This window comes from Clarias gariepinus, chromosome 18, assembly GCF_024256425.1.
Source record: "Clarias gariepinus isolate MV-2021 ecotype Netherlands chromosome 18, CGAR_prim_01v2, whole genome shotgun sequence".
Lineage (NCBI taxonomy): Eukaryota > Metazoa > Chordata > Actinopteri > Siluriformes > Clariidae > Clarias > Clarias gariepinus.
The window spans coordinates 14,574,740-14,600,000 of NC_071117.1; the positions used below are offsets into that span (position 1 = coordinate 14,574,740).

The 25,261-nt window shown below is 38.0% G+C and overlaps 1 protein-coding gene across 3 annotated transcripts in view; it reads right to left on the minus strand.

Moving 5' to 3' along the window:
- The window catches only part of grin2bb (glutamate receptor, ionotropic, N-methyl D-aspartate 2B, genome duplicate b), a 119,060-nt gene that overhangs the window by 48,752 nt on the left and 45,047 nt on the right, over positions 1–25,261 (minus strand). The window lies entirely within an intron of this gene.

Sequence of the window (25,261 nt, forward strand, 5' to 3'; positions counted from 1 at the left end):
CCAAGTCAACAATTTACAATGCCTTGTTCACGTATTTATGCATCATTGGTTTTGGATTACAGCCAGTGAACAGTGTTTATGAGTAAAAGCATACAATTTAGGTTGTGTGTGTGTGTGTGTGTGTGTGTGTGTGTGTGTGTGTGTGTGTGTGTGCATGAAATCAGCTGTATGTGTGTAATCGTGACGCACGCTGAACTACCTTACTCTTTTTGTGTAACTCTCTCTCTCAGGTCTCAGCGCTCCACACAACATCAAAGCTCTCTACTGTGGAATGTGCAACCCACAGAAACTGGGCACATAAAACATAACAGAGCGAGATGGGGGGCAAAGCAGAAAAATCCCCACCACTGACATACTGTAACACCTACAGTGTTCAATTATCTCCTAACAGCACTGATTTGTGTTTAGTTGGCATTAAATAGCATTAATTACATAAATGGCATATACAGTATAAAGAAAATTTCTCCAGTTTCTCCTGGGTCTAGATACTGAGTTGATCTGGTGAGAAGATGGACATTTCAACAGGACATTTCAGCAGCCAAGAACATAATAAATAAGAAATAACAACAACTTAGCAAGAAGGTCTTGAATGTTCTAGCAAATCCCCTGACTTGAATCTCATCGAAAGGTTCACCAGGGAGATTCTCAGGAACTTCTGGGAATTAAAGATGATCTACTAAGACAAACATGAGACCACAATGCTGCAAAAAGCAAGTTTCACACCATCAACATCTTGTGTCTAAGGCGATGTTCACATTACCAGCCTGAAGTGACTCACATCTGAATTTTACCCTAACAGGTGTGATTTTTTTTATTTTTTATGGCTGTCTGAATGCACAGATCTGATGTTTTTCATATTGGATCTAAGTCACTTTTGTATGTGGTCCTGGAACAGGTACTGTATACTGGATATCTGATACTTTATGTGGACTTGAATGAGATTGGCAGATCAGAATTCATGCAACTTTTTGCCGTTTCTAACGCATGGGGTGTGTCAGTCAGCGCCTACAGCATGAGGATTACACACCAGTGATAGCAATAGCTGCTAAAACAGCTAAAACAAGGTGTCTGACGTTCTTCCTTTATTTGGAACTTAACAAATACAGGAAACTAACTGCTTGCCGTCCTCCAGAGCAAAATTGGAAGCAAAATTTCTTTCCCAAAAATTTTATCCACTGTTTGAAATAAATGAGTAGTCACAAAATTTTTACTTACATTTCCTGACTAAAAATAAGGTCAGCATTTCAGAAAAGTCAAATTATTGTCCTGCATCAAGTAGCGAGAACAAAAGATTTGGAATGACTGGAATTTGATTAAGGACTGTCAAATGCGTTCATAAAAACCTTCAACTTCATGGAAGACATGTGGTCAGGATAAAAAATCATAAATGGAGATCACTTAAAGACTGAATAAAGATGCATGCTAAAAAAACTTAAAAAAAAACTTAATTATGTTTAATAGTGGAAGTAAGAGCATTTCCACATGCATATTGTGATGTGAATTCAAAGAACTGGGCCTAAACATCTGCGTGGCCATAAGAAAACCACTTGTTGCTAATACAAATGAGGAAAAACACTTAAATTAGCTAGGGATCATACTATGGAGCAGTGGAATAAAGGTCATGAGTTTTTCAGATTGACTCCGGTTCTGTGCGATGGGCAGGTCAGGGTGAGAAAGGAAACGCATGTAGCGATGCACTCACCATGCATAATGCCCACTGTATAACACTATGGAGGCGGTGTTATGACCAGGGGTTGCTTCAGTTGGTCAGGTCTAGGCTCAGCAATGTTAAGTAGCAATGAAATAAAGTCAGCTGCCGACTTGTATACAATATACTGAACTTCATTTATTCCCATTTACTTATATAAATACACTTGCTAACCTGTTCTCCATGTTACTACTACCACTTTTTCACCTTGGTACCTCCTCGGCACGGAAACTATGGCACATTAAAGCTTTTACTGACTCAGTGAGCTAACTATGATTTGTCCACCCTTGTTATTTATGCCTGTGAACAAGGTAATGACTCTTTTGCAAATGATTATCTCTTCCCCTGATTTAGGCAGCAGGTGTGCATGAAAAATAAAAATCATTACAAACCAGTATATTAACACACACACACACACACACACACAGAGCGAGAGAGCCACACAGAAACGCTCGGTTGACGTCAGCAATTTTTTTTTTTTTCACTTTGAAATACTGCATTACATTTATTAATCCTTCTCAGATTTCTCTCTATTCCTCTAGGCTGCAGCCTCTCACTCTCCTCCCAGTTTATGTTCAGTCTCTCTATCACTCAGTCTTCTATTACCCCTATGTCTCCTGCACATTTAAACAATAATTGAATCTGCAGACCTCCTTCATTTATTTTCTTTAATGTTTAGCACACTGAAGTGGCCAGGCCGTCTCACTTCTTTCCCCCAGTGGGCTTAGACAAACCATGGCATGCTAATAGCCTCTGGAACCTTACTACTAATTCCCTCTATTCTTTTCATTTCTCTAGCTCACTCTCTGCTACTAATAATCTTGGCGGGAGAAAGGCTCAGAGTGTCCCGCAGTGCAAGTATATAAGAACAGAGCAATTCTAATATCAGACTTAATAATGAGGCCCTTAAATAATTTCTCCAGCAAGTCCCTCCGCTGCTGGCCAGGGGGAAATCGAGCTAGGTCTGTGACGTCCACGAGCGAGTGTGAGCAGAGCGCAGCATTAAAATAGACTGGAGAGATTCAAGTATGACAAATAGCATCAATTCAGCAACAAGGGGCTCTGGGTTTTTAAAAGGATGCTGTACAGTATAAGAAGTTGTTGTGTAATGAGGGCAGTTTGGTGTTGGTATGCGTTGTTTCATCTGGCTCTATTACAGCACTCAGCCTCGGAGGCGTGAGGAAATTGAAGTGTTTGGTTCTAGAATTCTCACTAGGATACTAGAACACAATAAACCGCGTTCACAAGAGGCAGAAAAAGCACCGCCTGGGGCACATTTTGTGCTGATATGAACAAAACCCACCTCACATGATGCACATACTCAAACCATAACAATACTGTTAACAACACTGAGGTCAGCTTTTTTTATTCACTTAACTAGCTTGCTTAGCTAACTATTTGGAATTGTTATTATCATTACCAAAAATACACCGTTAACAATAAATGCTTTGTATGTGGATGTTTGTATATATGTAATATGCAGTGAAAGCAGTGAAAGTTGAAAGAGTGGTGTTTGCTTTGATTAAACAGAAACGCCAGTGGCATCCTATCTGCCTTGAGGCTACTTCTGAGTGAATTGTATGTAAAATGTTTATTGTTGGTTGAAGAAAAAGAAAAAAGCTGATCATGGCTCACAAGAAAGCTGACTTCATTTTATTGCCATATAATGCTGCCGAGCCTACCCCTGACCAAATAAAGCAACTCCAGATCATAACACAGCCTCCAGAGGCTTGTACAATTGGTACCATCCATGATGGGTGCATCGCTTTATGCACCTCCCTTCTTACCCTGACACACTCATAGCTCTGGAATAGGGCCAATCTGAACTCAACAGACCACAAGTGCAGTCTTTGTGCCTTTTTTCCAAGTCTCATTAACAAGCAATGTTCCAATAGCCACACAGCTACTCATAGCTGACACAGCCATATACAGTATAATATGCAGTGAAATGCTTATATTTGACTGCCATAACCTAAAATAAAAAATAGGGTATTCAAATAGAGACATAAAACATGTAATAAGAAAATTATATGAAACAAATATAGAAAAAAAGTGGAAAAATAAAAATATATACAAGGCTGCTAATAAAATAGAAGTGCAATAGAAGTATATGAGAGTATGTGCATAATGCGTATGTGGACATGATCTTACTTTCACTCTTAACCATTGAAGTGATTTCTACTGTCAGTTTTAACAATGCAACTTCCGTTTAATTACCAACCATTTAAGTAATCTCGCTTCATGGCTTTTTTAAAAGTCCATTTCTTTTATGAACTTGATGGTTCAGTACTTAAACAGTTTTTAATTCAACTCCAGTAATTTCTCTGTGCTTGATGCAGGCAAAGTCAGGCATTGCATGTATAGTATAATGAGTATGTTTGGAAAGACAATAATCCTGGCAGTAATCAGTTGCAAATGTAATAATCGGAGGGAATCATGATTTAAAGATATTTTGAGAACATTATAGGGGACTATAATGAGCATGCCAATCCACAATTGAAAATAATTATTCAAAATATCTACAAATCTATAAAAATAAAATAGCTGAAATTTTAGCTAATTACCTTCATGATGTGAATTCACAAAAATAACCCAGTATGCTGTCAATCAAACTGGTGTATCATTCCCTTTCGACTGCTCTAATGGCAGCGGGTGCAGGTTCAGATGGTGAAAGCAAGACCTTCCAGGCTGAAGGTCAACCTGAGTGCTAACAATCACAACAACCGTGGGCTTGTTAAACTTGACTGCAATTTTTAAGCTCCCCGTATAACACAAAGCAGTCAATAAGAGGCAATAGCTTAGCCAGCGATCATATAGCTCAGCCATCTACACACTCACCACATATACAGTAATATGTACAAAAAAGCTAGATATGAAATGACCTGTAGAGCCAAAATAAAATTTTGATGAAGGAACATTTTAAACATATTATTGCATTAAATACAAAGTTAAATAATATAGACATCTGCAATTAAAATGCCCCACTCTTGTTAGCTTTATTGATAGGCCCCTCACATATTTTCCTTCATACACTATGACATATAATAATTTACAATATTAAGTAATTTATAGGTGTCTATGAAAATTACCATGAAGTATTAGGGACAGCGTGCTGGATATGAGTAGAATCTATTCAACAGGATAAAGAGCTTATGCTGGGACTGCTGTAAATATGGTAACTATTATTATATAATCACTGGAGACACAATAATTAGTGCCATCTTGTAGCAAAGGAGGTGCAAGACCATATTTTGTTTATTCTCAAATGCCGTCATTCACTAGAACATTAACATAAACTATAACTAGATAATGGCCTAGAGCACAAGTCAAGTGTGATAGCCTCTCAACTTTATTTTGTATGAGGTTGTTGTTATCGTTGTGTATCGTCAATCTACCTCAACAAAAAGATACTGTATGTTCATAAGCCACTGTTAACAATAACGTGTCACTAGAAAATATACTTTTCATATTCAATCATAAAAGGCCTTTTTATTCATATATAAACTATATGAGTTAAAGAAAGGTTTTATCTGAACATTGGTCAGAACTTGCTCTTTCAATTATATCTTTACATTTTATGCATTGGATGACATGCCCAGAAAAAATTCTGTGTGTATAATTGTATTTCTGTATGTCTATCTGTATGTCTGTCCAGCCAAAATTTGTCACAGCATCACACAAAAATAACTGAAAAGAATTAAATAAAACTTGGTCAGTTCTTCTGTATTTGCCGGAAGTTAAACCTGTGCCTTAAATTAAATCAAAATGTTGAGTAGACGGGTATTTATGAGCAGTTTTGTGCCAAATTACATCACAGCATCTAGTGCTTTTTTTAACAAAAATAGCACTTTTTAACTCAAAGTAGGCGTGTTCATATGCGTCACTCAACAGAGCCAATCAACACTATAGTTTACTGTGTATTTACAGAATATACAAAAAAGAAAAAGAAACAACCGTAATGCACCTACTGTATAAGCCGCCCCAATACTCAATACACAGACACAAAACTATGACTCTGCATTGCTTAAAAAAATGGTACGTAGACTGTGAAAACTGAACCTTGCACCATGAATTAAGTTAAAATGTTAAATAGAAGAGAAGTTATAAGCAGTTCCTGATCAGCTTACATTTTTATTTTAACCTTTTAACTATTTATACAAACTTTTTACCCATCAACGAGGGTTAATTACGCTAGGTAACACATCACCAAATTAACATAGTTAATTAAAAAATTTAAATAATCTCATTTTATAGTAAATTCTAGATTTTTAATACTGTACAATAGTGTAAGCAGAGCACTTGTCAACTAAATATGAGGAAAAAATAACAAATGAAATAAAAATGAATAAAGTAAAATACTGAGTATGAATTGTACTTTAAAACCTAAACTAAGAACTGAGAACTAAGGAAAAGGTACACCTTGACTGTGAACGTCCAAGCTAATTGCATAGTTATAGCATTTGCATTTGTTGCATTGATAGTCTTTCTGGTTTAACCCCAATTTCTCTCTGGAAAATCCACTTCTTTGAACTCCCCCAGGAGTATGAGGTGAGTTAATCCTCAATGTGTTCAGTCATCTTCTTAACTTATTTAAAATAAAATTCCACATCAGATCACACTGGAGAGTTTCCAGTGTCCTTTCTGAAGATACACCACCCCCACGCTACATATTGGCTGTTATGTAGTCGTAGGCACACGATGCAGTACGTCAGCATGAAGATAAAGTCTGCTGATGACCATTACATAGCCTCTATTCTATTTTGAACTACATTTCATCTGTCCAAGTTCATCCATCTTCACTCTTTTAAAAAGTGACAGACTCTACACACTTTATCATCCATCTGGCCATCCGCAGCCTCTCATTGTCGCTACTTATCTCCGCATGCGGCATGTTGTATCATCCAATCTTTCCATCAGTGCTCTCATTCCTTTCGCACCCGTTTTTTTAAATTGATCACTTCTTGTCTCAAATTGATTTCTTCTCTTTTTTACCGTTGACCCATTTTCCAAGCTTTGTGTCACCCCTTTACACCACCATTACATAGCTACCAAATTATTGATAACATTCAAAAATCTTGTCCCTTCTTTGCATTCATGTGATTTTATTCTTTTAATTATTTTTCAGTTCATCTTGCTTCGTCATCATAGTCTACCTTTTTCTTAAGAAGCCCCATCAATCTGTAATCAAACACATGCCGAATTAATTACATGTCACGTGAAGCATAATTAACGACAACGACCTCAATTCCCATTATAATACTCCATCCCTCCTTTCTCTTTAAAACCTAATTTTTAAAGAAAGCCTGTCTTTGATTGAAACATGAAGCTATTTCTGTCCAGCGGAGATAATTCATTTTATTCTGTCTCTTTCTTGCAGCTTATCACGTTCCTTCTGGGTTGCATCCAAATGCGCATACTCTTACTCCACAGTCTACTTAGCCAAGTTTGGAAAGATGGCAAACGTGGCTAATAAGGGTTTCTACAGAACATGTCATAATTGCACTTTGTTTATGTTGTAAACTGTATTGTTTCCCAAAAGCATTGCAAAGGGTTTATTGTAATGGTAAAGCAAACATTACATTAAACACTCTCTACCAGATGGTTTTATGATGCTTTTGGGAAACTAGGCACAGTTTGGATTTTTTTAGGACATAGAGTTTGTTAAATTCTGTAATATATAAACTAGCTATCTACAGTAGATATGCTACAGTAAGTAGTAAACAGCCCTCAGTTGCTAGATATGATAGATAAAGAAAGGCCTCACATAGCTTAAGGAATTGGACTGAATTAACTTATACTGTTAGTCTGGCTAAGTAAAAAACATATAACATTAAAAAATATTTACAACACTTCAAACCAAGATACTGTAGATAATAGCCAACACGAAGTGACGCAAACCTTAGGGAGCTAACTAAGCTACTTGGTGCTCTTTGATTTGTAAGCTAACACATCTTCACACAAGTAAAAGAAGTAAAAATCTTTACTCATTTCTTTCATAATCAGACATTCTGCATGAGCTGGCCAAATATTTAGGTTTATTAGTGTGCCCTATACTCTACAATAATTTTGTTACAGGTTATTGCTAATAACCTTTATTTATATTAGCAAATAGCATTCGGCTATATAAGCCTTATCATTAATTGTATTTTAATTTCACGAGAAAAAAGTATTTTATTTGTTACTTTTATGTATCCAAAGATTCAAAGATGGAAATAGAAAGTTCAGTATGGTTTGGTTTAGTTTGGTTAATATTTAAATAAAGAAATATATATATATATTGCTGTCTTATGTGGCTGCTAAAGTTGGGCAATTGTCAAATAATGACTTAGTAATTTTTATTATAAGTAAACCTCGCTCAGTTGCTATCGGTCAAAATATGTGCATATTGCTATTACACCATGAAGCATTCTTGATGAAACTTGTTTTTTCTGCACTGCATGGCATTAATAGGTTTAGAGTAGTTTAGGAGATTATCAGCCAAGAGCTTTAACTCAAATAATGACAGAAAGCTAATTCTTAAACTTGTGGTGTTTTACGGATATGCTGAAAAGCTTAATGTTTGCCTTACATGTTCATTTTTCACTAAAGTAGACAAAAGCCATCATTTTTTCTTGCAGTGAATTTTTTTTTACTTGTGATATTTTAATAAATACATTAGATGTAAAAAAAAAAAAAAAATCAATAGTTGTCTCACAATATATTTAATAATGTCTAAAATGTAATTTTCCTTTTACTTAATGACTATGGGGCTGCTTATTATTGACCGGATGCTTGGGCTACTTCTCTGTTCTTTTTTCCAAGCAATTGGTCACCAGCCACACATTAAGCTTGCTGCTGTACAATAAATCCTTTGAGGTACTTCCACGAGTAGTTTCATCTTTCTAAATGCTAAAATATTGATAATGTTTCCAATCTCTGGCCAATGTGGAGAAAAGGGTCTACAAAATCCTCAGTGATATTCAGTCAGCATATTCAGACTTGGGGCTTCAATTAGCATGCCACTAACAACATACTGGTAGCTAAACTGATTAAGTAGGACTTGTCTTACCACTGGATAAGTCACCAAGCACGGGAAAACATCCAAACTCCCTGCACACAGACGCCGAAACGGTAATCAAACCCAGAATCTAGAAGTGCAAGGCGACCACTAAGCCACTGTGCCATCATGACAGAAATATTCCTTATACATACGTTTTAGCAATGACAGCCAGAAGTCTTCTTGTGAATGATGCTAGATGCTCACACCTTATTATTAGTTTTATTTCTTCCATTCTTCTCGGCAGAATTGCAGCAATAACCAAAGTGGCGTAGTGGTTAACACTGTTGCCTTGCATCTACTTGCACAGGGTAGAGGGTTCGATTCCCACCTCTGTGTGCATGGAGCTTGCGTTTTCTTCCCATGCTTGATGTGTTTCTCCAGGTACTCTGGTTTCCTCCCCCAGTCCAAAGATATGCAGATCAGGCTAATTGGCATTCCTTAATTGCCCAAAGTGTATAAATGTGTGTGTGCCCTACGATAGATTGGCACCACATCCAGGGTCTAACTTGTGCCCTAAGTCTCCTGGGATAGGCTCCAGGTTCGCCATGACACTGTGAATTGTAATTGAAGTTCAACCAGGCTGTGTGGGCAGCATCGGGCACAGCCATTTGAAAATTGTATAGATACTGTATTTACAGTAATACTTAAGTATTAAAGTACAATATGTATGCATGGGCTTCAGGATAATGTAGTGCAAATTATTTTAGATAAAATTTGCAGTCGAACATGGTGCCATCATCAGTTCTATATTATTATAGTTACTATATAGCATACGTGATAGCTCTCTGATTGTTCATATTATGGAGAATTTTAGATGGGAAAAATAGGAATAGTAGGTGCTCTTTATTTACAGTGGTTAATCAATCGGACTGTAGGTCCTACCGTCGCCGCGCTCGGCGGTACCGTTTGGCTTTGTGCGTTTGCTGGCTTTTACCGTTGAGTGGCGCTATATAACTACAGACTGACGCCTCATGCCTTAGTTCATTCTCTGCTGGATTAATGAGACATGGAGTTTTAGAACTGCACGTAGTAGCGGATAAAATCAAGTAAAACATTGTAGTTAAACAAATTTATAATCACAGAACTAAAATGACGATACAAATGTAGAATTTAAATTAAATTAAATCTTATTAGGATCAAATTTAAACAAAATAAATGTTAACACATTGAGCCTTTAAATTTTATCACGTGTAATTAGAAAAGACGCGTGTAGGGTTTTGTGTCGTCTTATACCTTGTGTTCTTTAAATTTATAGTAGATTTATTAACTAAAATAAATGACCATAAAAATTATAACATTGTCAGGACGTTCTACTGCGTCAGCTGATGTTGGTCATTCAGCCCCGCTTGTGTTTGTGCGTTATTATAAGAATGAAATGCAGTAGACTGTTATGATCTGTAACGGATTCGACCCATGTTGCACGGGCGGCACCATAAAGCACGGACACGAGAAGAGGTCTTACGGGAAAAGGGTAATTTATTTAGGCAAAATGGGGAAGGAAAGTGTTGAAGGAGGGAGAATGGAAAGAATGGGATAAAGGTTGTGCATGTGCAGTTCCGGGGGCTGTGCCACACTGGCATGCGGGCACACAGCTGACGATAAGTGTTGGTGCGAGTGGCAGAACTGAGCACGCGGAGGCAGCGCTCCTGCACGCTCCCTCGTGACGGCGCTTCTCCCGCTGTCGATGGCCGGCGCGAGTTCTCGCTGACGCAAAAACCTAACCACACTTTTCCTCTTCGGCAGCGGGGCTGCGAGGGCGGGCGCGGTGCGGGAGTGAAGATGCCGCGGGAGCTCGCGCAGCTCTTTCTCGCGCTGTCCTCAGCGCGGAGATCAAAGGGCGGAATTCTAATGTCCTTGTTTAAAGTCCCCGCGGCGCGTCACATCTCCCCACTGACATGCTTCTTTCATATTCTCCATTACATCACGTACTTCCCAGACCTCAGACAAACCTCCGCGCCTTGCTTTTATAATGCGGAGCAAGCCCGAGATCATATTAACGTTAATTATCGCCAGCCGGCACAAATAGGCGGCTCCCGTCCCTTTGCCGCCTATTCAGGGAGCCTACGGAGTGAGGGAGTAGTTATAGTAGATTTGGGCGTACACCCATCACACGCGCACGCCGTGGCAGATCATAATAATTGTCCTAAACTTGTATTTCATAAGGTTAAAATATTGCATGTAAATAACAATAGCCCACGTTTAAAACAGCATTTTATTTAGATTATAAAAAAATAATCCTGCATCTGTTTTAGGTGTTCCAGCTGCCACTGTTCTAGAATTTAAATTAAATCAAATCTTATTAGGATCAAATTTAAGCACAATAAATGTTAACACAGTGAGCCTTTTGAATCTATCACTTGTAATTAGAAAAAAAGCGTGTATGGATTTGTGTCATCTTATTTCTTGTGTTCTTTAAATTTATAGTAGATTTATTAACTGAAATAAATTACCATAAAATTAAAACATTGTCAGGACGTTCTACTGCGTCAGCTGATGTCGGTCATTCAGCCCCGCTTGTGTTTTTGCGTTATTATAAGAATGAAATGCAGTAGACTGTTATGATTTGTAACGGGTTCGACCCATGTTACTCAAACAACTCAGTTCAGGTGTAAGTAAATGTCTGTGCTGTTTGGGGGAGGGACGTGCTAATGATTTGGTCGGCTCTGTGTGTGTGTGTGTGTGTGAGAGAAAGAGGGGGGTGTCGCGGTGGTTGATTATTCAGTGAAACAAAGGCTCAGCTGAAAAATGTTAGGCACATCAGTCACTTAACCCCCAATAAAAGGTATTTGAGTGTTATGATAGTTGTAATATAACAGATGCGCACTGAATACTAAACCAGGCACGGAGATTAATGAACCAAGATAGCCCCCATACCCGTTAAAAAAAAAAATAATAAATAAATACCAAATAATATTATTGTGTATAGACTGATTAAAAACAATGCAATTTATGCTATCATAAGGAAAATAACACGTTCTTCCATTCCAATGATTAAAAAAGGTAACAATGTCAACTTTAGAATCTAGAATCCAGGAGATTAAAATTACACAAATTGAAATCACTGAAAGTCTCCAGAAGAGCCTCAGATTCAAGTGGTTTTTAAAGTGTGGAGAGGTCCATTACAGTTTCTCTGAATGTATAGGTGAGAACAGCCGATTCACACCTGGGGAGGGTGAATCATTTGTATTTGAATGTTGTCCGGCATTGTAAAGCACTATAGTGACACTAAAAGAACAACCCAGGATTAATAGGAATTCTTATACTGCATAAACATTATTTAGCACAAAAAAAATTCCTTGCGCTCGGGAAAACTATGCGTGCGGTTGAGCGCTGGTTATACTATAGGAAATTAAATCGGAGAGTTTTTATTTAGACTATAAAAAAAATAACCTGCGTCTATTTTTAGGCGTGCCAGCTGCCACTTTTTTCAATACAACGCTTATAATGCCCACATGACATGACGGAATAAGGCACGGCTGGTGATGATTGGGGTTTGTTGGGTTACAGTGGATTTTACTACGCGGTGTGAGTGCAATGGCCATCCGTCTGCTCGCGCTGACTCTGCTCTCCGCGGATGGCCGGACCGGCCCCTCCCACCTCTCGCTCCTTTGAAGTCCCCGGGCGCGTTCCATTTGCCCTGCTTGCATGCCGCACTTCCGCGTTGTTGCACGCGCGCTGCATACACAGCGCGTAGTAAAATCCACTGTAGCCCAACAAACCCCGAGTATTTTATAGCGCGGGGTGCAAGCCCGGGCAACCATAGTAACGATAGCTCACCAGTCATGTGTAATTCTGCGGTCCCGCTGCTTCGCATGTCTGAAGGGGAGGCCGCCTAACTAGTGAGCGAGGAGCGATATTGATTTGGGCGCACGCCGTGACAGGCTGAAAAAATTGCTGTCAGATTAATGTGCAAAAACTATATAATAAAACTATATAAGACTACATGCCTTTATAAGACTTAACTTTTATTTAAGCGCACTCACAATAACGAAAAAACGTTGTGATTTTGTAAGTGTTGTGATTTTGTAAGTGTTGTAAGCTGTGCTGCTCTGTATTGTTTTTGGTGAACTTGAGCGCGTCAGAAAATGAACGCAAACGTTTTTTTTAAAGTCTGCTTGCTGTTTTCCCGACGCGTTCATAATCATTAGTCTACTTCTGCCGGTGCGCTCTGGAAAACTTAATGCATGCGGCTGAGCGCTGATTAAAACTATGGAGTAAATTAATGAGGAGAATCACGATTCTGAAGTCCTGAGCCCAGACCTCATTTAAATAAAATCAACAAATACTATAAGTAAAAAAAAAAAAAACAATAGCCCACGTTTATAAATTATTTCCGACATGAGTTGGCCCTGTGTTATGCGCAGAGCGCCGGGAGATTTCCTGAAGCTCAGAAATCACTGGGCATTTTTTCTAAATAGCCGCTATCTTTAACAACTGATGGAGGTTTTGAGCTGTATACACACGCATTCCTGCCTAAACAACTCTTAAAACTACACCTGTGACACAATAACAGTAATATTTCAAACATTCTGCAGGCTGATATTTGGAGAAAGGAAAGAATAATGAATAAACCAGTTGTTGGGTCAAAATAACCCAACCAGGTGTTAATTTGTAAACTACATCTCATATGAGCCAACATGAGCAACCCAACAATGTGTTTAAAGTACCTGAAATAATCCAGAACTTAAATAACAATAAACCGATACAGAGATACGCTGTATAACAGTCACTGTTGTATTTAGGGCAACGAGCGAAAATGTCACTTTGCGCCACCTGGCGGCCATTTTACGAATAACTTTGAAATGCAACTAATTTATTTTGGCCGCTAACGTTTTCACGCGGCGGTGAGCGCGACGGTAATAACCATTCCAATTGATCAACTACTGTATATATCTGCCAGTGTGTTAACATTAACAGCCACATTAGTGTAAAAGCTGGCCAGAAATGCACCTGGTGCTCCGTTATCCATATTATTGCCTTAGAGTGAAGAAACTATATAAACCAATCGACCACTTTAATAAAAACACTTGCCCATTTTTTCAATTATTCAATCACCCAACCAAGTGGAAACAGCACAATACATAAAGTCAAGCAAATACCCTCCTAAAGCTTCAGCTAATTTTCACATCAAACTTCAGAACAGGAAAAATGTGATTTGACATGGATGGTGCTACGTAGACCATCTGGTTTGATTATTTCAGAAACTGGAGATCTTTTCCCACACAGCAGTCTGTAGAATTTACACAGGACGGTTTGAAGAACAAAACAGCGTCAGATCTGTATAAAAAAAGCATTGTTGATGATTGAGGTCAGGGGATAATGTTGAGACTGGTTTTTCCTAACAGGATACAGTAGCTACAGTATAGTAGCTTAAATACACACTTCACAACCATGGTGAGCAGAAAACCATCCCAGCAAAGACCACAAATTAGTCTTTCAGGTAGATGGGTTACAACAGCAGACCAAAGTGTTCCACTTCTGTCAGCCAAGAATCCAAGAATTAATCGAAAGCTACAGTGGGTACAGGAATCTGGAAAGACAGAATACTGATGACCTGATGTACAGTATCAGTGCTGACATCTGTTACCATGGTTGCACAACGCTTTAAAAACAAACGAGGGATTTCCTTGTTTTTGATGGACAACCAGTGATGAGATGAGTGGGAAACTAAATATTACCCATGGCCACCTTGCTACTAATGTAAAAACAGTCAGTTTAGCGTAGGCCAGCTAATGAGGTTTAACAGCATAACCATATTTTCTTGTATTCTTAATGAAGATGGCAATCATTGCCATCTAAGCCGTTAGCGTTGACCTAAGTCGTGTTCTATGTAGCAATGACCTCATTTGCTGTCTTTCTTCGCCTCCATTTTCTGAAGTTCTTCAGCCCCAGGGAGCCTTAGAGGGGAATGAATCCTGAGGATCGTGCCTTTCTGCCTCTCCTCTATGATCCGTTGTTCATCTCCTGCAGATAATGAGACCTACTTGTTAATTGCTGAAAGTGGCTCCTCTGTTATCATTCTGTTATTTTGTCTTATTCTGTCATCTTTCTGTTGTTCCCTCCTCTTACCTTGATCTTTTCTACTTTGTCCTCTTTTCTTGGGTAAAACCCAGCCTTTTTTGTCTTTCTTTCATCTTACTTTCTTTGTTTTTAATCCAGTTCACTACCTCTAGATAAAGCCGTCTCATCTTTCAAGACCAACTTTTGATTCCTGATTTGTCTCCACCTTCTACTCGTTCCCTTTCTTACTGTGCTAAATTGTCCCCCTGTTATTTTCGCTGCATTAACCACATCAGCATAGAGATAAATAATGTTGGTTCTGTTGGGAATAGCATAAATGTTTTCCTTCATCTTTCTGTTGATGTAAAAAGGATTGTAACTAGCTCTATCAAAACGCTTTGAATTCCATCAGGGATGTTTCCTTAGCCAAGATTTTTTGTTGAATGAAGGATGGTGGCTGCAGTATATTAGATTTATAGGCATGTAGTATAATTACATGATATATAACGTCAGTTAAATGATCAAGAGACTCGTGGCTATGTCATGTTGAGTAATGCTTTCTTCCAGCAGCTAGGGCTTTTTGGAGGTTTTAACATTCTGAAAAAGCACACAGGTTGTGTGGTGCACCCGGGCAGCTATGGCACACATGCTTGGTCATCACTGCTTTGCAACTATATTTTTTTATTGGTTTAGCACATTGAAGGTGGCGATGAATGAAGGATGGTGGGTGTAGTATATTAGATTTATAGGCATGTACAGTAGTATAATTAGATAATATATGAAGTCAGCAAAATTATCCTAATGCAGATGATGATAACTGATGGTCCTAAAGACCAGTGGCAAACTAGCTGTTGTATTTACACATTTAATATCATATATACTGGAATTTGTTTTTGTCAAAGTTTCCCACCACTCCATATACTGGCATAGAAAATGTTCTTACTATCTGCAGCAGACCATCAAATGTCATTGTAGTTGAATTTGTTTTAGATGAAGTTCCTGCATCACATGGAGAGGTCGCAGCTATGCTTTTCTTGGCTCTCGCACTACGTCTTGGCATTGAGTGAAGAGAGAATATGTCTGTCTTTTATTAAAAACAAAACACTCTTACTCTTTTTAAGCCTTACTCCCAGTGGCCAAATTTAATCTTTTACTCTAAGTGTGTAGTCACATTACTACTTACTAATTATTATTTTTTCATTATTAAATAAATATAAAACCTGGCACATGGTTGAAGCTATTTGTCTATTCTAATGAATAAAATGTTAATGATGCCACCCTGTTTGCTAATATGCAAACATTTATATGGCTCACAGATTTGCCATTAATTTGCTGTGTGTAAAAGTAAATAGAGTATGAATAATAGGAAGGCCAAGATACCCCATTAATACCTTTGCTAACATACAGTGGTAATAGCTGTCCTTGCTGTCCCGCTCTAGTATGGCACTAATGGCCTGTTTCGGTTCTGTTTTTAGGAATCTTTTTGTTGAACAATTAGTCATCCAAGGGAAGGATGAGTAAAAAAATGTCATTCTGCACATGATCTTTACTCTTTTCCCACTACACGCCTATCAAATTGTCAGTACATTGGTGCATTAGTGATTGGACAGCATCGCTCAGTATTATTTAGGTATTTTATTCGACTTGAATTATTGGTTCATGGATTGTGGATGGGGCACTGCGTACATGCAAATTTGATTAAAACGACAAAAGACAGGTAGCAACAGGGAAACTTACATGAAATAAACATGAATCAGAAAATAAGCAAAAAAAAATAAAAATAGAGATACAGAAACTAGGATACTAAATACTAAACACAATCCAGATTAAAACAGAAACATGAAGATGGAACCAGTAAACCCTACTCTCAGTTTAAAGTTTTAACAGACAAAGCATGAAAAGTCGGTATAAAGTGGATGCAACTGTGTGCCACTAGGGGGCAACTCTAATATGGGGGTTATAAGGGGCACTAAAAAACCTAATACGCTGGGCACCTCAGCTTGACAAAGCCAACCCTCTCGGATAAAATTTTAAGGGCACCCTGTCAATAAGGACTGCTTGGTTATATCTTCTCATGTTGTGTGTGGTTTTTCTTTATACTATTTTGTTATTTACATTCTGAGGCCATATTTTAATGGCCTGTTTTTTTTTTATTATTATTATTATAATTATTAATTGTGCTTTTGAGCTCTTGGGCCTAAGTGGGCGGAGTGCAGCTGACTGTCAATTGAGATGTCTCCTTGCAGATAAATTGTTGTAATGTCAAGAGGACGCTCTGGGGTGTGAACGTCTGGTATGTTGACAAGGAACCCTTCTTTTTATACTGGCCTTTGCTGTCATGTCTATACCTGTCTCTATTTCTTTCTTTTCTTTTTTCTGCCTTACACTGAGACTGTCGGGCGTCACCATTATTAAGCGATTAACCAGATCAGATCATTTACACTATGTTTTTAAATCGTTCTTTGGAGAAGAGAACCTTATGTTCTTTTATGCTGTGGTATATACTACATCTGCTATTTCAACATTGTTATTAAAGATAAGTACAGTGGAACCTCGGATTGCGGGTAACGCGGTTTGCGAGTTAGATTTTTTATAAATTTTGACTTGGAAAATGAATAAGTCTTGGTTTACGAGTACCGAGTATTATGTATCATGCATGCGCTTGTTGTTTTGATTCTGAGCATCACATGATCACAACTGAGCCAACGGTTTTTCTCTTTCTTGCGCTGCAGAATTGTGGGTAATCGTTTTCCCTGCTGAGTCGTAGCGCACATCTCTTACTGATATAATCAACATCTGTGCACACGTATACTGTTTACCATAACACTGTGACCATGTGTGTGCATGTAAAACATCTTTTATTTTGTGTTTAATGCGTGTGTGTACAGCGCGCGTGTACTTTTTATTATAACACAGGTGTATGCGCGCGTGTAAAGCAAAAGAAGCCTCGTTCGAGAGGTTAAAGATCCATTTTCTCTCTCCCTCTTTGTATCAGCCTGCACGTTGGGATTTATTTTTAAGGTGAAATACAGGTTAATTTGTTTTATTTTTACTTTATATTTTGTATTAATTATTTTTATGCATTTATTTTTTGGGGGCTGTGGAACGAATAATTTAAGTTTTTATTATTTCTTATGGGAAAATTCACTTAGGTTTATAAATGTTTTGAAATACGAACCCGCTTCCGGAACAAACTATGCGCGTAATCCAAGGTTTCACTGTATGTATAATTTTCTGAATCATGTCTACAGCCTTGAGTGCTTTTTCAACCCTGTTTGACCTTTGAATTTTATTTCCTTAATTAGCTAATTCTAAATCATTTCCTGGAGGTGAAATTCCCCTGGGTGGCATACGTGGTGTAACTATCTATATACAAATGTGTATGTCTGCTCTCCAACTATGCTAATAAACCTCACAAGAAAATACCAGGGCATCTAAAAAAAAAAAAAACCTGTATTACAAGGCCCATGAATGTCATTCATTAATTCAGTACATACGCTTACTGTCTGCTTTATTGGAAACAAGCGAACTCCTGCAAATTCTTACAATTATGCATTCAGTTAGTTTACATCAAGCATCAGAATGCGGGGAAATGCAATTGCATTGACTTTGACCATGGCACGGTTCTTGGTGCTAGACACTCCTGTCAGCCAAGAACAGCAGGCTTAGACTACAGGGAACAGGCTCACTGAAACTGGACAGCTGTAGCATTCACATATGCATGAAATATTAACCTGGGCTATATTCGCTAGTTGATCTAAGGCAGCGGCTTATTTAAAAAGATAGTTCGTCTGCATTATGTTGATAAAAGAATGCAATATTATCTGCGCAGCTGATTTACACATTGCAAAGACGAAGTGCAGTGCGACTCGGCTTTGATCAGCTTAAAGCTCAGTAGATCCATGGCAGGATTCTATAATAATGGTGTTAAATATTCCCTTGGGGCAAAAGCATGTGTCATGCAATTTACCATGGTTACCCAGACTCCTACATGTAAGCTCATATTCATCTTATCTTCCCTGATCTCAGTGAGAGAGAACACAAGTGTGTGAAAAAAACAATATCTACCCAGTGTATATTTATTATATTTATTTATTAGTTTAAAAGTCTGATTTGGGCATTTATTTCTTTAGGAATAATATCTACAGTAGCGTACACTATTGCAATAACAATTTTGCAGTTTTGTTGAAATTTAAATTTCTGATCTTTTTCATTTTGCCTTAACGGTAGGTACATTTTGTACTCCTCTATATTGTATGTACTGATAAATAATCCTGTTTCTTAAAAAAGTTACATCACTGTTTGTTAACATACACAAAAGAAAAAGGAACGCAGTGGGGCGATATGTTCAGAATGATGCTTTTTGAGTCAATAGTACTGTAAGTGTAAGTAATTAAGCGACTGTGCCTATTAACACTGAATATTTTAAATGCAAAATCTGGCACCACAATTTTTTTTTTTTTAAATTAAGGAAGTGATGTGTGAACAGGATATTCAGCTATTCAGCATGTATTTTCACTGAGGGTTCTTTAAATAACATATTTTTTTGAATAGAACAGTTCTGCTGAGTAAATCCTATTCATCTCTGATTTGAGAAGAAGTGAAAGCAGCTCTTGGTAGTGACGCTTTCCTCTTTAGTTTATTGTATCACAGCTGAAAATCAAACATTAGAAATCAATGTAAAAGGATGATAAAAAATCAGTCATATACAGTATACTTTCAGCAAGACACCACACACCTGCATCTACCACACATGCACACAGATGTTGGCCCTTGCTGTGACAAGGATAGATTAGCTTCAGTCAGAGTGAAATAGGCCATAATAACACAGGAGCTGAAAGCGCTTCATCTTCCAAAGACACATACGGCGATCGAATAAACTTCATCTTTCAAAGCAAAAGCTACAGTTGCTTAGTATCCTAACACTACAGATTACTAGATCCTACGCCAGACACAGACACACATCTGCACACCTGCCACCCGCAGCCTTCGTCATGTTGCCTGTGCCTTCTCTCTCTCCCTCTCTCTTTCTCTCTCTCTCTCGTACGACCAAATCTGTATCTCACAACATTCTCTAAGTAGACCGATACATGGTAACATCTCAGAACTGCTAAGAAATACTCGAGGGCCACATGGATCATGTTCAGTTTAAGCTAGTTAATGGGCTATAGTCACACGTTAGGGGGTATCACACCCCCTGTGACACTGTGAACCCTGTTCACTAAAAAAACACTATTTCTGCTTTGTCTTTTATTGGAAAAGACTTGTGTCTTTAGGAAGCTAGGACCTTTCTAGAAACATCTTTGTTATGTTTAAGGTCCAGCTCTATTACTAATTCTTAACAGTGGAAATAAACTGCAGGTGCTCCTGTCTTGTGGTTGTATGACAAGTAATAAACCTAAGGAAATATGGACAGAAGTGTTTTTAGGAACCTGATCAGGACCTGAAGATCTAGAACTGTATGGAAACTACCATATTTCTTCTAACCAATGCAGAAAGGTAATTTTCATAAGTGCTTCTAAAAGCTTCTTGGGCCAAAACTTTATTAGGATCATTTACATTAACATTTTACTGTATATATTTCTAACTCTTGCCACAAAGCCTTATCCATGTGCTTTGAAGTCCTTATCAATGAATGCAACCAGGTTCATGTGTCTCTGAGCCCTGAGAAGGTTCATGTGTCTCTGAGCCCTGAGAAGGTTCATGTGTCTCTGAGCCCTGAGAAGGTTCATGTGTCTCTGAGCCCTGAGAAGGTTGATGGACAGTTTTGGAACTGTACATTCTATTCCTGAGACATTGCCATCGGTTTCCTCTAATCTGATAAAGTCACTCATAAATGAGAAATCTTTCATCTGTAAAGCACCTCTTTCGTTCTATTCACCTGAGGGCATGAATCTGTCTAAGACCAATGCAAAGCAAGTGAAACCTTTGTGGGCACTGGACTATAAAATCAGCCTACAACTAAGTAGTATTATGGCAAAACTATTTGTTTTTCCAAAGTGAGGAGAATTAGGAGCCATCCATCCATCTGAGAACCTCTGTAGTCCAACTAGGGTCCATGGAGAGCAATAGTGATTACCATTGTACTTATTCTTAATTTTACAACGGTCAACATTTACACGTGCATTTACATAATATGGGCAATTTGGAAGCGTTAATTAGCCTAATCTGCATGTCTTTAAGAGGAAACCGGAGAACCCAGAGAAAACCCACCAAGTACAAGGAAAACATGCAAGCTCCATAGAACCCCAAGGCTGGAATCGAACCTGGAAGCCACCGTGCCACCATAGATTATGGAGCAGATAAAATAAAACCAGTCTACAGCACTAGTATTGAAACTTGGTGGAATTTAGCTACCTCTTCAGGTTCATAATAAAATCATCTGGTATGGCAAGTTGGTCTGACAATTACAAGGTAAAAAATGGCTGGCATGACTGATTATTATTGCAACTACAGTTCCTACATCCTTGTGTGACCTTGTTGAAAGGTCTTGGCCTGCTGCCACACACGCATGTACGTACAAGAACATATTCAAGTAAATCTAACTGCCTCCAGTCATTAGGAGGAGTGAAATAGAACTATCATTAGTAACAGCTACCATTCACCAGAGTGTTATTCCCACCTCATGGGCAGGAAAAGCTCCTGTCTACCACATCCCTGAACAGAATAAAGCAGTTGTGGAAGATAAATGTTTATAACTAGGCATTATGTACTTTGGACAATGGTTTTATTCAATTTAATGTAATGGGTCCACTGTATCTAAAATAAAATATCTAATATTAACTGCCAGCTTCTTGAAAACTGGCCAGTCAGGTCCACTGCATAAAAAGATAAGTGAACAGTCTCATTTACATTTTTTGAATCTTTTTAATTTAATAGGACCACTGGCTCAGTGGTTAAGACCCCACACCCCCAGGGGTGGGGATTCAAATCTTAACTCCAGTGTCTGTGTGTGTGGTGTGTGTGTGTGTGTGTGTGTGTGCTCTTCTCATACTTGGTCTGTGTCCTCAGGCTACCGCAATTTCCTCTTTCAGTCTAAAAATCATAAGCATGTTGGGTGATTTGCATTCTAAAATTGCCCATAGTGTATAATTGGGTGTTTGACTGTGTGCACACCTATGACCTACAGTTATGTTTAAAAGTCATTAACACACAATCTTTTAATTATATGTGTTTTTGTTGTAAAAACATAATAGAAATCATAGTAGGTCCTAGTATTAGATAAATACAACACCAGACAGTATATACATTTTTTATGTAACAAAAATGAAGCCAAAAAGAAAAAAAAACATGTGGGCAGTACTAAGTACCCCCTTACTGCTTAGGGGGTAAGTTGCAGCCAGGTGCTGTTAATCATCAGCCCATGATTTATTGATGATCAGCAGGTGTGTAGACCTCTATAAAAGCAGACGTTTTGACAGTTTGCTGGTCTGGAAACACAATGCTAAGAGGGAAAGGGCATAGGCAATGGTTTTAGAGAAGCAATTGTTGCTGCACATCAATCTGGAAAGGGTTATAAAACCCTCTCCAAACAATTTGGAGTTCAACATTCTAATGGAAAGCTTTCAAGACAGTTGCCAATCGTCCCAGATGTATATGCAAGAAAAATGAAACAAAAACAAGGGCTACATCTCAGAACCTAGAGGCCTCACTGACAATGTTAAATGTTAAAAATCCATGACAGCACAATTAAAAGAAGACTGAACAAGTACTTTTTTTTGGAAGAGTTGCAGAGAGAAAGCCACTTTTGTCTAAAAAGATTACAAAAGCGCAACTAAAGTTTGGGACAAACGAGACAAAAGTGGTGTTGTTTAACCTTAATGCTCAGCGACATGTTTGGCGAAATCCAAACAACATCTCAGCAAAAACACCTCATACCCACTGTCAAGCGTAGCGGTGGAGGGTTGATGATTTGGGCTTGTTTTGTAGCCACAGGACCATGGCACCTTGCAGTCATCACACAGTCAAACATGAACTCTTCTGTACAACAGAGTATTCTAGAGGCAAATGTAAGGCCATCTGTCCAGGCTTGTTCAAAATTGGGTCATGCAACAGGACAATGATACAAAGCACACCAGTAAATCTACATCAGACTGGGTGAAAAAAGAAAAGAATCAAGGTTTTAGAATGACCTAGTCAAAGTCCAGACTTTAACAAAAATTCAAATGCTGTGGCAGGACCTCAAGAAGGCTGTGCATAAGTGGATGCCCAAATACATTTAATGAACTGAAGCAATGTTGTAAAGAAGAATGAGAAAAAATTGTTAAATTGATGTGAGAGAAATAATTTGGAACGAAATATTTGTTCATATTTTGTTATATTGAGTTACACCCCATTCAGGGTGTCCAATTGCATATGCCCTAAGCTCCAAAGCTTTGGAATAAGCTAATAGCTTCTATATTTTCTATATTTGTACATCCTCTTTTTTTTGTACAGCTTGGTTTATTTTTTAATATTTTATATTTTGTTCTTCTATAGCCATATTTTCCTATTACTTTATTTTATTTATTATTTTTTTCCACCATTTATTTATTATATTTATTTATTTTTTTTATTAATAAGCCTTTTTTTCAAGGGTGATCGTATAAGCATTTCACTGCATACCGTATTACTGTGTATGTGACAAATAAAAATGAAAAATTTAAATATATATATAGTAAATTTATATATATACAGTATTGCTTTAGTCTTACTAGTCACTGTTATAATAAAAAGATTAAGTGCATAGCGTAGTTAACATTCTATGACGTGTATCATCATCCAGTGTCACATCAACACCATAAAAACCTTTGATTGTAATAACCACTCTATTTCATTTGTGGGTTTTTTTTTTTTTGTATTTGTCAGAGGTTGTAGGTCTGTCAACTGCTTTTTTTTCAGACATCTCTCTCGATTCTCCAACCCTTGAAAGAATATCTAAAGAAGCTTCTTTCATCCTTTCTCTATCCTCATATAAATTTGTAATCAAAAGAGATCAATCGTCAGGACCCCAAATTAGCCTCAACATTATATGCTAATCATAAAAAGGGTCGTCACATCTCCATGGCATGCTGTCGGTGCTCGAGTCGCAATGTCTTCTGCTCTTTCTGCTCTTTCTTTTTGCTTTTTTTCATTCATGTGGCAGATGAAGGAATTGAGAAGGGGAGGAAACGGGCGTCTGCCTTATTGGAACGCATGTCATTCAGCCCTGTGTCAATATGACGGATATGTCAATCAAAGGCCTTATAATCATGGATGAGAGAGCGAGAGAGAGAGAGACGGTTAGAGGGAGGTAGAGAGGGAGGGAGACAAGGCGGTAAAAAGGTGGAGTCAATATGTTCCACTGCCTTTCGACCCATGGCTAATTAAATTCGTACAGCTTTGGAGCTTATTAAACTTGGTAGCAAAAGAGAGAATAAAAGCTATTAATCACTGACTGATATAAGCCACATCAGAGGAGCGACTCAAAGACACAGAAAGATATAGAGAAAGAGTGAGAGAGAGAATGAGAAATGGACACATTGGGTGTATAAAAAAAAACACCATTAGGTCTGTATTTCTACAAAGTGCACTTGTGTACTTAAATCTGTGGTCTTGCAATCTGACAATATTGCCCTGGAAAAAAAAAAGCAAAAAAAGAACAGACAATAGAAAATGTAATTATGGCTGAACGTTTCTCCAATAAGAACAGCAATAGCTGGAAATATCAAACAGTGAAACAGGAAAGAGCGAGAGAAAACGGGGCGTACGAGGAGATGCACATTAATAATACATCCTTTCTCTTGTTACCAGATTATTCAAGTAGTCACGTAAACAGGATACTACAACATGCATATATTAATTCATTTCAGCCCATTCATTTGTATAATGTATAGTATAATGATTTTTTTATATCTTTGTTTTTACAGTAGTATCTATTGTACACCCTCACAGTACAGAGTACAGTGTAAAGCCCTAGGATGGCTAGTGGAAAAGGTCTCGTTGGCGAATGGAGTCACAGACACTGCAGCAGTGGAGATCAAATGTGTATTGTACAATAAGAGATTATATAAAGAAGAGAGACATTGTGCATGGGATGGTGGCTGTATTATGCATGTTCCAGCCCTTCAATCTATCAGATTCCACCACTGTCTATCCAACCTTCCTTTTTGTCATTTCTTTTTTTTTAAACTATCATCTCATAAACCTGCACACAATGCTTTAATTTTCTGACTATGCCATAAACAGCGGCCAAATCTCATGAAATACGGTACTGGGCAGTCTTGAGCCATCGCTCATCTCATGCTGCAAAGTTCCTAAAGATTTTTAAATCACTTTTAAAATTGATTGTTTACATCGTCATTTCAGCAGCAACCTTATTTCCCCTTTCATCTGTTCCAAACACTCAGCATTCAGCACCACCAGTGTACTAATCACCAGCCTGATCATCTGTCATCATCTGCACCTGATTCTCACGGGTTCATCCCTTAAGATGCCTGAATGCATCATAGGTCACTGTGTGGCTTTAACAAACAAAAACATTCATCTGAAACTGG